Here is a 17,539-nt window from a genome sequence, read left to right on the forward strand (position 1 = left end):
TGACCACTTGTTTAACCGGAGTTGATGTCCTTGAGGAAGAAATAAAACACATTTCTCATACAGATTCCGCAAAAACCCTGACCACTTGTTTAACCGGAGTTGATGTCCTTGAGGAAGAAATAAAACACATCTCTCATACAGATTCCGCAAAAACCCTATGTGCAGCTTACTCATAAACATGGTCTTATTAAAGCTGAGACAAAGATTTCCCTTCATAATAGGTACATATTTTCAGCATGTATCCGGCACTCCCCAATGCCGTCTTGTTTAAGACCCGTCTTAACTTAAAGACCTCTCACAAGCTCCTTTCACTTTCACCATGATTTTAATCTTGTGTGAGAGCCTGTCTTAACTTAAAACAACTATCTCGCCATTTCTACATTCCGAATTAGCAACACAGATACTACTATATGTCAAGCCAATGTATCTCTTAAATTGGACAGTAACAGTCTATTCATCTCTTGCTCATGCCAAATTAACAAAAACATTTCGAATTTGCAAAACAGATACTCCATGATATTGTTGTTAGATAACGGCTTGAAATATACTCCGTATAAAACAAAATTATAAATTTCTAGTGTTAAGTTTGTCAAAAAAAAAAAAAAAAAAAAACACTTATTAAAATAATTTGAATCTTGAAAAGGGAGGCTCAGATCAAATCTGATCAAACACCAAATTTGGAGAGAACGTCCAAGAAAGTAAAGGGAACAGTGTACCATGGCGGCATAGCAAACAAATGTGGGTGCGCAAAATAGGGATAACAGAAATAAATCTGAAATCCCCAAAATACCCCTTCATCATCTATTGCTGCCAAGCCTAATGATAAAAACAAGTTCCGTTTCTCTCTCAAACAATTCCTCCAAAATTGATTATGACTGCAATTGAATATCATCGTCACTGCCTCAATAATAATTAATTATACTTAGTATATGGGGGTGTGAATATACATACATACATACATACATACATGTCTACATGACAACCAGTGAAGGTGAGCTTATCGTTTAAGGGGTCGTTTGATTGGTACGGGAAATCATAGGCGAAGATGACAACCAGTGAAGGTGTATTCATCAACGGAGAGGGGCAAACGATCCCTTTGAAACTCCCTCGTCTCTCCGTACCTCATTCTTTATTTTTGATCAGATTTGTTTAGAGATACTTGAACCAATTGAGGTCTTTTATGGTGAACCAGTGGGTTGTGGAATGCTGTTTTTGGCCCTCACTTGTTTGGTAAGTGTAAAACATGTTGGAATATGTGGTAGGTGTTGGTTGGCAACATTAGAGCTGACCATCAGCACGGGCTGATCCGGCCCGGCCTGGACCAGACCCGCCTTGACACGTTATTTTATGCAACTTAGCCTGATTTGGCCCGACCCGATTGTGGCCCGCCCTGGCCCCCGACCTGGTCCTAAAATTCCAGCTCGACCCAACCTTGGCCCGCCATTTTAGCAAAAATAATACTCCCTCCTATTCATTTTAACCTTCCCCTTTCAAAAAGGCACGCAAATTAAGGGTAGAAATATTTTATTGTAAAGTATTGTGGTGGTGTAAGGTAATTGGAGAGAGGGAAGGTATTATTGTGGGGTAAGATGATTAAAATAAGTATTGTTGTGGGGTAAGATGATTAAAATAAGATAAAGTATGAGTATTGTGGGGTATTGTTGTGAGGTAAGGTGATTAAAATAAGTATAAAACTTTACTAAATAAGGAAAGGGGGAGAGTTATATGAATAGATGAAAAAGGAAAGGGGAAGGTTAAAATGAATAGGAGGGAGTAAGAAATAAAAATAAATTGGTAAGGCCCGTCAGCCCGACTCGCTCTTGGCCCGCCTTGGGCCTGGTCAAGGATATCCCAGCTCGGCCAAGCCTGCCCCTCCCCCTGGCCTGGCCCGAGTCTAACTAGGAGAGCCAGACTCGCCCCCCGGCCAGCCCTAGCCCGACCCAAGTACAAGTCTAGCAACATGCATGGATGGCAATTGTTGGTCAGCTATTGACTTTGTGACCAAGGCCCTGTTTTTTTAGGCTTATGTCACTTAATTTAAGTTCATTTTCAAGTCTTATAAGTTTAGTTCAGTTCAGAGTCTATAAATTCAGTTTAGTTCAGATCAGCTTAGTTTCAGTCCAAAAAAAAACAAGGCCCATGTGTTCAATCATTTTTTTTTACTCATTTCAAGAGCTAATTTCAGTTAAGTTATGTTAATTTCACCTGTTTACCATTACCTTTGACTTCAGATCGGTTCAGTTTCATTAAGTTATTCTGTTTAGTTCAACTCTTTTTAGACAAAATGAACATGGCCTAAACTGTTAGTGAATAGTTGACACACTTACACTATTAGGATATTCAGCATTTCACCCCTACACTTAGAATCGGCAACAACAACCAGATTAGATTGACCCCAAAATTGCATGTTAAAAATATGACTTGAAATTGACCCGAACTGATCCGACCAAACTCAATCCGAACTTGCATAATAAAAATATGACTCGAAGTTACTGTATTCATATAGAAATTAATGTTACCTACTCTACGGACAGTTCTTAAAATCATTAGCAGTACCACTGCTTGCTCATAAGCATGTGTCACCAAATAATACATGCATTCATGATAGAAAGGCAAGACATACTACCATCAGAAAATTAGACGTCTTAACACCTGAAGTCCTGAACAATGCCAGCATTCACAAATTCTTCAGTGCCAATATATTTAATCTCCCCAAGACGATCTTAGATCGCCTTCAGAAAGCTAATGTGGAGTAGTTCTTTACTACTCCCTCCTATTCTACATAATCGTCCCATTGTGAAAATGACACAAGAATTAAGAAAGTGAGTTGAGACCACATAAAACGGACAATGGGACAGTTATGTGAAGAGAGGGAAATGGAATTGAATTTGGACCACACAACACTTACCAAAAAAAGACAATAGGACAGTTACCCGACTAGACGGAAATGGAGAATGAGACGATTATCTGGAATAGGAGGGAGTACATCTTATTGATAGTAACCAAAAGTTGCTTCGCTCTAGGTAACCGCAATGGTATATGTCCAACATCAAAGTTTTTCATGTAATGGCTGCACTCCATATACTCTCGGACATATCTTTCACAATTAAGTACAGATTTTCCAGCATGTATCTGGTTATGCCCAATGTTGTGTCCATGAAGACGGTTGATACTTTTAACTACCACCATTTAAACCAAATACTATTTCACTTTCGGAAATTAGATGATAAAGCGCTCCCAAAGAGATCAGACTTCCCGCATAATACTATATATATACAACACAATTTACATATCAAGGCAAGATGTATCATGTATCATATATACGGAGCAGCTTTTATAAAGAACAAAAATTCCTAATTAAGCAATCAAGCACTCCAGAATATAAGCCTGAAAAAAAATCAGTAACCGGATGACAGTAGAAGCTCCTTAAACATATAAAAACATCAGAAACAGAAAAACAGAATCAACTCCGAAGGAGACAGTCAAAGAGTTGTTGTTCAGCTCTTTACTAATGGAGTCACAGGGACATAAAGATCATAAGCTCTTTACTAATGGAGTCACAGCTGGCTCTAGTCGACTGATTGTAAGGTTCATGTCTATATTTAAGTACAAGTAGTATGGAACCAGTTCGTGTCTTGTGTCTTGCTCAAGTCTGTCTTAACTTAAGACCTCTCACAAGTCCTTTTACTTTCAAGTTTCACCTTTGTTTTAATCTTATACTCCCTCCTATTTCCTATGTTGTTCCCATTTCTTTTTTCCTCAAGAATTAAGCATAATCATTTTGACCACACATTATTCTGACCACATGTAATTGATTTTTGACCACACAAACTTGTCCAAAAGGGGAAAGAGGGAACAACATTGAAATCGATTGGAAAAGGAAATGGGAACATCACAGGAAATAGGAGGGAGTATATGATCTTGTGTGAGAACCGTCTTAACTTCAGACGGCTATCTTGCCATTTCTACATTTCGAATTTGCAAAACAGATACCCCGTACATGTCAAGCCAATGCTTCTCTTAAATTGGAAAGTAACAGTATATTCATCATCATCATCATCATCGTCATCATCATCATCATCATCACCACCACCATCATCATTATAGTCCAAACTATCCGTATGTTAAATGACTAAATCTTCTACTGATACTGTGATGTCTACTCCGTATAAAAAAAAACTATAAATTTCTATTATTAGACTTGTCAGAAAAAACCTCTATTAAAATAGTCTGAGAAAAATAATAATATGATATCATCAATTTAGTGGTAAACAAATATTGTGTTGAATCTTGAAAAGGGAGGCTCAGATCAAATCTGATCAAACACCAAATTTGGAGAGATCATCTAAGAAAGTAAACGAAACAGTGTACCATGGCGGCATAGCAAACAAATGTGGGTGCGCAAAATAGGGACAAGAGAATTAAATCTGAAATCCCCAAAATACCCCTTCATCATCAGTTGCTGCCAAGCCTAATGATAAGAACAAGTTCCGTTTCTGTCTCAAACAATTCCCCCAAATTGATTATGACTGCAATTGAATATTATCGTCACTGCCTCAGTAATTAATTAATTAATCAATCATACGGAGTATATATATACATATAGACACACATAGATGCATGCATGATGCATCCATTGGAATTTGGGAGGTGTTTGGAAAAGGAAGGGAAATTGTTGGTAACAGTTTGGTGCCCAAGTTATAAACTGTGAGCTTAGCGTTTAAGGGGTCGTTTGGTTGATACGGGAAATCACAGGCGAAGATGACAACCAGTTAAGGTGTATCATCAACGGAGAGGGGCAAACGATCCCTTTGAAACTCCCTCATCTCTCCGTACCTCATTCTCTATTTTTGATCAGATCTGGCTGTAAATGCTGAAGCAATTTGAGGTCTTTTATGGTCAGTGAGACATTGGGTTCTGGAATGACGTTTTTGCCCCTCTTGTTTTGTACTTCCTCCATTCAACTCCACTCTACCACCTTTCCATTCTCATCCATTCAACTCCACTTTACCACTTACTAAAAAAAGAAAGTAAAATGACCATAGTATCCTTATAAGAACATTTTATTTACAAAGAATGTCACTAAATGGCCCACTTACTTTTACCCACAAAATACACCCTAAACTAATCCTAGCCCAATTAACACTACCTAATCCATCTTAATACACTAACCATTCCCTCCAAATATGAATGACCCAAACCCAATATACCCAATAAACCCATTCAAATTTGTGAAGGGATTTTGGACTGGATCAATCCGTCTCCTTCATTATACCCAAACCCAATTCAATCCCTCCTCTTATTCCGTCCATTTCATCCTCAACCCTAACAATCCCTCATTCTCTCAAACCTTCTACACAATTCTAAAACCCTAATCTCTCCCTTCTCTCTCTACATCCGCCTCCTTCACTTCATCTTCTCAGTAACCCTAGATCTGTAAATCCGTCTCTTCACTTCATTACTTCGTCTTTGTCTTCATCACTTCATTAATTCGTCTTTCTCTTCTCGTCTTTATATCTATACATCCGTCCTATCATGAAACCTCCTCATCCAAACTGTGGTAATGAGTGTATTCCGTGTGTTTTTTATCGTTATCGTGTTGGTTTACAAGACGAAGGCGATGATGAATTTGATGAATGTGCTCCTGAATCGCCTCCTCCAAACCATATCGTACCTGATTCGTTAGATCCTGATGATTTGGGCACTGAAGTTGAAGAGACGGAGTTCAATGATGGTGGCGTTTGCATTCCAAAGTCGCCCAAACGCCGAGAACGCTCCTTCAAAGGAGCCTGCAACGCCTGAGAAAACCACTTTAATCGAAGTGGGTGGTGGATCTGGAGAGTCTGAACCACCTTGCACAAAGTACTGTAATCGATATTTGAAGCGGATGGCTGCTAAGCGTCCTAAAACGCCTGAGAAAACAACCGAGTATGTTGAAAAAGCCGTGGTTGATTCTGTGAAATTCAATGCGTATGTTGAAAGATTCTTATCCAAGCGCTAATTACTTCAAGGTGTTGGTATATTTTCTCACACCCTAATTTTATTTTGTAATTTTATTTTATTTATTCGTTTATTATTTCAACAATTTATTGAACTGCTGGGTTAACTGCTGGTAGGATATTTTGTTAGGAATTTTTGTACGATTTTGTTTAAGTATGCTTGTCTGCTTGGCTGTATAATTATCTGTTTCGTATAGTTGATAAACGATTATTTCTACGATTCTTAGGATGTTCTGTTTGGGTTAAAACTGAAAAATGTTGTTTGCGGAGGTTTTTGTTTGTTAAATTTGAAAAATTGAAATTGTTGTATTGTCTTTGGGTTGTTTGGCTGTTTGGTATAGTTCATAAACGATTTTGTCTGTCTGACTGTAAGTTTGGTTTGGTTTTGTCAGTCTGAAATCTTCTTTTGTGTTGAATCTTCTTTTGTCTGTCTGTTTGGTTTTGTGAGTCTGTTTGGTTTTGACAGTTTGAAATCTTCTTTTGTCTGTCTGACTGTAAGTTTAAAATGATTATTAAGGGCATAAATGGGTGTATCCGTCTGACTTAATGTGTTGAATTTTTTTCTGTTAGGATGCAAGGTTTATTGTCATTAACCTTGATGATGGTCCTTCCTGGACTGAGGGGTAACATCACTGTTATTGTTACTGTCATAGTTGCTCTATGATGATTATACCTTAATGGTTTGAGAGCTATACATGGTTTTTGGTGGAGTCTAGTTAAGTGGCCAATATGTTTAGTTGTTCAGCCACCACATTAAAAATGAATGAATGGGTGTGTGTGTCTAACCATTTAATTAGGAGTACTTTGACATCTCAATGATTACTCTACCTTCATGGTTTGAGGGCTGATTTAGTACTCTTGTTGAATGGAGATGACATGGTCTACCTTCATTATTTCTGTGTAGGAGGCTTTACAACTTCAAACAACTCAATGATGAGGCCACTTTGGCCTGAGAGTTGTATAAACCAAAATTGCTCTATGATGATTATACCTTAATGGTTTGAGAGCTATACATGGTTTTAGGGGGAGTTGAATTGGAGGAAGTATATGTACGTTTTATTGCCCATTACTTACAAGTATTTTTGCCACCACATGTTATATTAATGAAAGGGTGTGTGTGCTTAATCATAGTAACTGCAGTATGATAACTCAATGATGACTATACCTAATTGGTTTGAGAGATTAGTTTGGATGTCAATATTGTTTTTTGCTTGTTGAGCATGGTCTACCTTCATTTTGTTAAGTGTCGGAGGCAAGAATATTTGGGACAACTCAATGATAATGGCAAACTTAGCCTGAGAGTTTTTTGGCTAATCTCCATATGTTAGAGATGCTTCTATCACTCAAACTGTATCTTACAGCTACCCACTACTACAGATACAGGCTATAACAACGGTCAAAAACCGTTGTTATATAAAAAAGCGGACGTTGTTAAAGCGTCCGTTGTAAAAGGTTATAACAACGGTTGGTTTTCTTAAGGAAACCGTTGTTAGAAATATTAACAACGGTTTTAAGTATAAAAACCCGTTGTGGAAAGTGTGACTCAATTTTGGGGGAAAAGTTATAACAACGGGTTTTAATATACAAAACCGTTGTTATAACTAAAGACAACGGGTTGTTGTAAATAACCGTTGCTGTTTGTTCTTAAAAAATAAAAAAAAATTAAATTAAATATTACTAGATGCATGCATAATTACGTCCCGTTAGAATTCCGATGCATGCATTATTACTGACATCACTGTACATATGAACGGATAATATGGAATGAGAAGGGTTAGTAATAAGATTTGAAGCAGCATTATTGAGAGATATGATGATAATTATGGCACAACTTCCTAACATATATATTAATTAAAAAGCAACTCAACTCACACATTGCTTAGTATAAATACATTGCATTATCTCAACTAACATTTCCATTATCTCAATATATTCATCTCCAAACCCTAACTGCTAAAACAAACTCTACTTAATCTTTCAAAACAAACTCCAAAAACTCCAACAAAATGAATGATTTCATCCTTAAGACTCTTACCATGATCGAGAACAACAACAACTTCATCCGCCGGTTCCTCCATATTGAGGAAAGTTTCAGGAGCTACCTTGCGGATGCTCGATCCGCACTGAAGCACGCCAAAGAAGATGGCTTGACGGAAAGCAGGCGAGCGATTGCGGCTATATGACGATATAGCAATCCGAACGGAACCTCCAAATAGCCAAGGAGGAGAGGACGGATACGATAGAGCAGAATAAGATCCTCTATGAAAATATAAGAATTGCATTTTTATATATGTAATTTTTTTTTTAATTTATGTATTTATAAATATATATATCTTGCTTCTTCATTGTTTTACTAACTAATTATGCGAACAATACTTAAACAAATAACATAATGGTCGACTTAAACACATACATGCAAAAGAAATAAATAGAAAAAGAAAATAATGACGATGAAACTAACAAAGGATTTACGAGATTTACCCGATAAATACGAACGTAATAGACGATGAAATCAACAAATGATTGGCGAGAAGATAAAGCGACGATGAGAAAGTGAGAAAGAGAGAAAGAGAGAAAGAGAGTGTGTGTTTTGTGTTTGTTTGTCTGCTGTGTTTGTGTTTGTGTATTAAGGGTTGTGTTTTGTGGTCGCAGCATGACTTGCATTTGTGTGGTTTATAGTATGGAAGGTATTGACAACGGTTATTAAACAACAACCGTTGTGAAATATGTTTTAACAACGGTTGTAAAAAACACCCGTTGTTAAATAAGTTTTAACAACGGGTTTCAAAAATAACCGTTGTGATTACTTTTCACTAACTTTGCGCCAATTTTGCGCCAAATTATTAACAACGGTTGTGCATGTGTGACCCGTTGTTAAAACTAATAACAACGGTTTTTATAACCATACCCGTTGTAATTGATTTTAGTAAAATTCGCGCCATACATTCTACAACGTCTATTGTGATTTTCGTGAATAATCGTTGTTAAAAGGGCGTTGTAGTTGCCTGGATTTGTAGTAGTGACCTCTTTGATGGTGCCACGAGAAAGCTTACCATTTTGCGACTTTTCGAGCAAGTAAATGGCGATGTCTGTCCGCTGATCTTCTGTCATGCATTTGAAGCCCATTTTGTTGTAATTTTGTGTTTGTAATTTTATGTTATGGACTGTAAGAATTTATGGATTGTAAGGTTTTTTTGGCTGTGTTGTTACTTAATGGAGAGAAAGATGTAATTTAAGGACAAATTTGATGTAAATAATGGTGAAGACTGTACTGTTATAATGCTGGAGTTGCTTGGTTTTAGTAATATAGAGTTGACAGGAAGTGGAGGGAAAATGTAAAGATAAGTTTTGGTGGGGTTTTTAAAATGTTGAACATTTTGGTGGGAAGATTATCCCATAATCAAATCAGGTTTAGAGCCACACTTTATCAATTAATAAAGTAATATGCACAATTTCAAATGTACTTCTATTCTTTCTTTAATTTTTCTTAATTGTAGTGCAAAACTCCAACTGGTAGAGTGTATAGTTGAATGGAGGAAGTAAGTAATAAGTATGTGGCAAGTGTTGGATTTGTGGGAATCCGAATTTGCATGGACGGCAATTGTTGGTCAACAATTCACTCCGTGACCAATTGTTTATTGGGTTATTTAATATAAATACTCCCTCTAATTCTATATTTTCTTCCCTTTGTTATTGGGCACGGATATTAAGGAGGAGAATAAAATAAGAGTAAAAGTGTTGGGTGAGGTTTTGTGATAGGAGAGATGGATGAATAATTAGGAGTTAAATAAAGAATTGTGGGGCCAAAATATTAAGGAAATTAATAAAATATGAGTAAAAGGGGTGGATGGGGTTTGATGATAGGAGAGAGAGATGAATAAAATAATAGTAAAAATTTCCAAAATAAGAAAAGGGAAAAAAACCTGAATAATTCGTTTTAGTAAATATGGAAGAAAATATAGAATAGAAGGGAGTACAACACAAGAGTGGACGACTACTCAAGTCTGAAGATAGCTCAATGCTTTTAAGTGGTAGAGTGAATTTGAATGGAGGAAGTAGATTTGTGCACTAGTACTCTAGTAGACTGAAAATAGCATTGTAAACTTTTGCAAGAAGTATGTATGAGGAATAACATATCATAAATGAGTTGTTTTTTTTCCAAGTAGTGAGCCTTTCACCAACTCAACATTAATCCTTATTATATTCAGCTTACTTTCCATATTTGCTTTTGCTTTTACCTTTTTTTTTTTTTTTTTTTTTTCCTGTAAAATCATATTTTTTTACCATGTTACCATTATCTGGTATGGAGGGAGTAATATTTCTTAATTCAGATGTCAATATTCGTCGCCTCTTAAAACAACTTCTCTGCAGGCCGGTAGGATGGAGTAACATTGTATGCTCGAATTGAAACACCTAACTTCCCTTCTCATCGCATAGAGACGGGTAGGGCTGCAGAAACAAAAACACCACATGTCCACATGAATGCTCGTGGCTGTAAACAGTTTGATACAATATACAGAAATCAAACCATGAGAAACAAGGAAATTCTGCAGATTGAGTATATTAGTTCAGAAGAATTTGCAAACGTAACATATGATTATGAGTGATGATTAAATTGCCGAGCAGTAACTGAAACATTACAGATGCTACGCAAATCCACACAATCACACTAGTCCACCCATGGTTGATGCCTAACAGGAGTTGAGGTCCTTGAGGAAGAAAAAAAACACATTTCTCATACAGATTCCGCAAAAACACTATGTACGGTTTATTGATAAACATGGTCTTGTTAAAAGCTGAGACGAAAGTTTCCCTTAACAATAGGTACAGATTCGATTATCAGCATGTATGATGTATCTGGTAGTCCCCAATGCCGTGTGCATTAAGATTGTCATGCTTAAGACCTGTCTTAACTAAAAGACCTCTCCCAAGCTCCTTTCACTTTCACCTTGATTTTAATCTTGTATGAGAGCCTGTCTTAACTTAAACGGCTATCAAGCCATTTCTACATTTCGAATTTGCAAAACAGATACTCCATGTCAAGCCAATGCATCTCTTAAATTGGATTGACAGTAACAGTGTATTCATCTCTTGCTCATGCAAAATTAACAAAAACATTTCGAATTTGCAAAACAGATACTCCATGATATTGTTGTTAGATAACGGCTTGAAATATACTCCGTATAAAACAAAATTATAAATTTCTAGTATTAAGTTTGTCAAAAAAAAAAAAAAAACACTTATTAAAATAATTTGAATCTTGAAAAGGGAGGCTCAGATCAAATCTGATCAAACACCAAATTTGGAGAGAACGTCCAAGAAAGTAAACGGAACAGTGTACCATGGCGGCATAGCAAACAAATGTGGGTGCGCAAAATAGGGATAAGAGAACAAAATCTGAAATCCCCAAAATACCCCTTCATCATCTATTGCTGCCAAGCCTAATGATAAAAACAAGTTCCGTTTCTCTCTCAAACAATTCCTCCAAAATTGATTATGACTGCAATTGAATATCATCGTCACTGCCTCAATAATAATTAATTATACTTAGTATATGGGGGTGTGAATATACATACATACATACATACATACATGTCTACATGACAACCAGTGAAGGTGAGCTTATCGTTTAAGGGGTCGTTTGATTGGTACGGGAAATCATAGGCGAAGATGACAACCAGTGAAGGTGTATTCATCACGGAGAGGGGCAAACGATCCCTTTGAAACTCCCTCATCCCTCCGTACCTCATTCTTTATTTTTGATCAGATTTGGCTGTGGATGCTTTGAACCAATTTGAGGTATTTTATGATGGGTGAGCCATTGGGTTCTGGAATGACGTTTTTGCCCCTCAATTGTTTTTTTTTTTTTTTTTGTGAAATGTTTGGCAAGTGTAAAACATGTTGGAGTATGTGGCAGGTGTTGGATGGCAACATGCATGGATGGCAATTGTTGGTCAGCTATTGAGGGCATTAGCAATAGACAAACCTTCAATAGATTTGTTCTCATGCCACATAAGATAATATACAAACCCATTTACTCACAAATCTCATACCAACAATAGATAAACCTCTTCAAGGTTCATAATATGGCTTACTATTGATGGGGATATTCTCGCACCATTGACCGCTTAACACACCGAGCAAGGTCGAGACATCCACAAAGAAAGTCAACATATCGATGCCCTAGCCGACGCAATCCATCTACTGTCACTGGGTCCCGACCTGGCACCTAGCTAGCCGGAGACATATCCGCGTACTCATATCCAAGACCGTCTTACGCCCGCCCGCCACAGTCATCGGCCGAGGGTAGAACGGTCTTTCCACCGCTAGCCACTTGGCCACTGGCACCACGTGACAAAAGGTGAAAGTCTATAAATACTCCTCAACCTTCATTGAGGAAAGGATCCCACAACTTAACCTAAATACACTATTCATCTGGTAATATCTTCTTTATCTCTCTACAATACATACCTAGCCAAGTAACACAACTTAATCCTTTAAGTTTTCTGACTTGAGCGTCGGAGTGAGTACGAGCCCTCGCCGTTGGTGTTGCGGCAGAGAGGCCGTGAGGAAAGATAGAAGCAAGAAGGGTTCAACTCAAGACATTATTCTACAAGCCACGGGTGGTAACGATACTTGCTCCGGAATTACACCCGGAACAATTGGCGCCTCGTGGGGAAAGATACTAGAAGCTAGTCACATTCATTCCCAAACAAAAACAAAACTCAAAACAAAAACCCACCCAAAAAGCTAAAGAAGATGTCGAAAGAACCAGAGAAGGTGTTGGTGGAAAACGAATTCTAGGTTAGTGGTAGACCTTAGTCCTTCCCGCACTCGCGGGGGAGGACGTCGTCATTGCCGCAAAGACCGACGAGGCATGCCCCAGGAGGAGTTAAAGAAGTCCGACTCACCGAGTCGGAGAAGAAACCCGACTCACCGTAGTCGGAGAAGAAGCCCGACCCGCCACGGGGAGGGGAGCAGGATTAAGGATACAAGGAGCCGATCGCCGCGTGTCGTTCGACACGTGGTCGACGACCCCTCAATGACTATGTCCTTGACGTCCGGTCGACTAAGCTAAAGTTGCCGCCCATATCATACAAAGGAGAAGGTGACCCAAGCGACCAAAGCCGAAAGACGCAATCGAGCCAAAACCTCGATCACCTCGGCCAAAGCCGGAGTGACGGGGAACGAGCCGAAAGATGCAATCGAGCCAAAACCTCGATCACCTCGGCCAAAGCCGGAGTGACGGGGAACGAGAGCGGTAAATGCAATCGAGCCAAAACCTCGATCACCTCGGCTAAAGCCGGGAGTGACGGGGAAACGAGCCGAAAGATGCAATCGAGCCAAAACCTCGATCACCTCGGCCAAAGCCGGGAGTGACGGGGGAACGAGCCGAAAGATGCAATCGAGCCAAAACCTCGATCACCTCGGCCAAAGCCGGGAGTGACGGGGGAACGAGCCGGTAAATGCAATCGAGCCAAAACCTCGATCACCTCGGCTAAAGCCGGGAGTGACGGGGAAACGAGCCGAAAGATGCAATCGAGCCAAAACCTCGATCACCTCGCCAAAGCCGGAGTGACGGGGAACGAGCCGTAAATGCAATCGAGCCAAAACCTCGATCACCTCGGCCAAAGCCGGAGTGACGGGGAACGAGCGGTAAATGCAATCGAGCCAAAACCTCGATCACCTCGCCAAAGCCGGAATGACGGGGAACGAGCGTAAATGCAATCGAGCCAAAACCTCGATCACCTCGGCCAAAGCCGGGAGTGACGGGGGAACGAGCCGGTAAATGCAATCGAGCCAAAACCTCGATCACCTCGGCTAAAGCAGGGAGTGACGGGGGAACGAGCCGAAAGATGCAATCGAGCAAAAACCTCGATCACCTCGGCCAAAGCCGGAAGGACGGGAACGAGCCGAAAGATGCAATCGAGCAAAACCTCGATCACCTCGGCCAAAGCCGGGAGTGACGGGGAACGAGCCGGTAAATGCAATCGAGCCAAAACCTCGATCACCTCGGCTAAAGCCGGAGTGACGGGGAACGAGCCGAAAGATGCAATCGAGCCAAAACCTCGATCACCTCGGCCAAAGCCGGAGTGACGGGGAACGAGCGTAAATGCAATCGAGCCAAAACCTCGATCACCTCGGCCAAAGCCGGGAGTGACGGGGAACGAGCCGGTAAATGCAATCGAGCCAAAACCTCGATCACCTCGCCAAAGCCGGAATGACGGGGAACGAGGTAAATGCAATCGAGCCAAAACCTCGATCACCTCGGCCAAAGCCGGGAGTGACGGGGGAACGAGCCGGTAAATGCAATCGAGCCAAAACCTCGATCACCTCGGCCAAAGCCGGGAGTGACGGGGGAACGAGCCGGTAAATGCAATCGAGCCAAAACCTCGATCACCTCGGCCAAAGCCGGGAATGACGGGGGAACGAGCCGGTAAATGCAATCGAGCCAAAACCTCGATCACCTCGGCTAATTAAAACCGAGGGCGACGGGGGAACGAGCCGATATGCCTAGATATTTACAACGGCAGTCAGAACGTAAACTCGATCACCTCGGCTAACTAAGACCGAGAGTGACGAGGGAACCACGACTTGCCCTCGGCTAATTAAGACCGAGCTTAAGAATGTATAAGTACCGTTGAGACGCAAATCTGACACCTCGGCGAATTAAGACCGAGCGTGAACGAGTACGCGATCAATAATGGTCTATAGATACGAACGCTGTCGCGCCGTAACCCCGATTCCCTCGGCCAAGGCCGGGAAGCAGCGGGGCCACAACGACCGATACGCTAACATGTTTACAGCGGCGGTTGGGACACGCTCCTTGACAGAATGCCAATCGACGTATCTTCTTCAACACACTACTTGGTATCTACTTGCCAAACGGTCCACTCTCAGCCCTGGTCTCGGCCAACGTCCCTCTCTTTTCCACATCGGATGTCCATTACACATCCATGTGGAGGGGGATAGGTGCGGCCTAAGCGTAACCAAGCCGAGGTAGAAGAAGCGGGCGAGAAAATTTTTATTTGCGCAGAATATACGCTCAACACACATCGGAGCCCATACCACGGCATAGACTACGCTGGGGCAAATTGATGGGGCATATTCTCGCACCACGACCGTTAACACACCGAGCAAGGTCGAGACATCCACAAAGAAAGTCAACATATCGATGATGCCCTAGCCGACGCAATCCATCGGCTGTCACACCGGGTCCGGCCGGCACCTAGCTAGCCGGGAGACATATCCGCGTACTCATATCCAAGACCCGTCGGCCGGCCTGCCATAGGTCCATCGGCCGAGGGTAGAACGGTCTTTCCACCTGCTAGCCACTTGGCCACTTGGCCACTACGTGACAAAAGGTGAAAGTCTATAAATACTCCTCAACCTTCATTGAGGAAAGGATCCCACAACTTAACCTAAATACACTATTCATCTGGTAATATCTTCTTTATCTCTCTACAATACATACCTAGCCAAGTAACACAACTTAATCCTTTAAGTTTACTGACTTGAGCGTCGGAGTGAGTACGCTTGGCCCAAAGCCAAGCCCTCGCCTCGTTGGTGTTGCGGAGAGGCCGTGAGGAAAGATAGAAGCAAGAAGGGTTCAACTCAAGACATTATTCTACAAGCCACGGGTGGTAACGATACTTGCTCTGGAATTACACCCGGAACAACTATACTATTTTTTCTCTCACATTCTCTCTCTACAAACCTGTATACTATATTGTAACACTCCTCTCATTCATGAACCTCAGTACCTATGTCTAACAATAGAGGGTTTGTAGACAAACCTCTAAAAAAATACACATCATCTTACAAACCTTTTGACAAACCTCTATTGCTAATGCCCTGACTTTGTGACCAAGGTCCTCTTTTTTTTAGACTTAAAAGTCACTTAATTTAAGTTCATTTTCAGATCTTATAAGTTCAATTTAATTTAGAGCCTATAAATTTAATTTAGTTCAAATCAAATCAGTTTCAGTTCAAAAGAACAGCCTATATATCCAATCATTTTTTTTACTCATTTCAAGAGCTAATTTCAATTAAGTTAATTTGACCAGTTTACCATTAACTTTGACTTCAGTTCAGATTAATTAAGTTCAATTCAGTTCAATTTCATTAAGTTATTCTGTTCAGTTCAACTCTTTTTAGACAAAATGAACATGGCCTAAACTGTTAGTGAGTAGTTGACACACTTACACTATTAGACCACCCCCAAGAAAGGTCAACAACTAAATCACTTGGGGGATGGGTCTCCTTAATCATGGATTAATGAACAAATTAAGAAGACCTTCTATGTAAAAAGGTCACTCCATGACTTGGGTGGGTTGCCTTGTGACCTTCCACATGTCAATGAAGTATTTGTTGGGCACAAATATAGAGAACACAAATAAAGAGGAAAAAAAATGAAATGAATGTTTAGGTAGTAAATAAACCATAATAAATACTTTGCTTCTTCATTTCTTTTGGAATTACCAAGTATCATCTGCCAAATAAACCATAATAAATACTTAGGTTGTAAAAAAATTAAATATAATATTTATTTTTTAATTTATAATTATTAAAAAACTGATAATTAAAAATAAAATAAAAAATTTAATGGTCTATAAAAGGAACTCAAAATTAACATGAAGTCACCAAAATTAATGGTCCATAAACGTTGTTATTTTTTTTTCCAAGTGTACTAAATATAACTAAAATACTTATAATATTGGAATAATTATTAATTAACATATTTAACAAAAATACAAAAATAACATTAACATTTTTATAATTTGTTTAGTAAAAAGTAATAATAGGAAAAATAAGAGAGATGTTTTGGTGGGATAGACTATAGAGAATGTGGGAAATGATTGAAAATGTTGGAAATTGGAAAATGATTGGATTGGTGACCTAGGTCGCGACTTTCTGCTTGGGAGTGTAAAAGTGAGTCCAGATAAATAAGGTGAAATTAGGAATAAAATGGGGTAGTGACCTAGTTAAGGTGACCTTTACTTGGGGGTGGTCTTAAGATATTCACCATAATAAAAATATGACTCGAAATTACTGTATTCATATAGAAATTAATGTTACCTACTCTACGGACAGTTCTTAAAATCATTAGCAGTACCACTGCTTGCTCATAAGCATGTGTCACCAAAGAATGCATGCATCCATGATAGAAAGGCAAGACATACTACCATCAGAAAATTAGTACCGACATAAACGTCTTAACACCTGAAGTCCTGAACAATGCCAGCATTCACAAATTCTTCAGTGCCATTAGATATTTAATCTCCCCAAGACGATCTAATTATCGCCTTCAGAAAGCTAATGTGGAGTAGTTCTTTACTACATCTTATTGATAGTAACCAAAAGTTGCTTCGCTCTAGGTGACCGCAATGGTATATGTCCAACATCAAAGTTTTTCATGTAATGGCTGCACTCCATATACTCTCGGACATATCCTTCACAATTAAGTACAGATTCTCCAGCATGTATCTGATAATGCCCAATGCTGTGTCTATTAAGACTGTTGATACTTTTAACTACCA

Source organism: Silene latifolia, chromosome 9 (genome assembly GCF_048544455.1).
Source record: "Silene latifolia isolate original U9 population chromosome 9, ASM4854445v1, whole genome shotgun sequence".
Lineage (NCBI taxonomy): Eukaryota > Viridiplantae > Streptophyta > Magnoliopsida > Caryophyllales > Caryophyllaceae > Silene > Silene latifolia.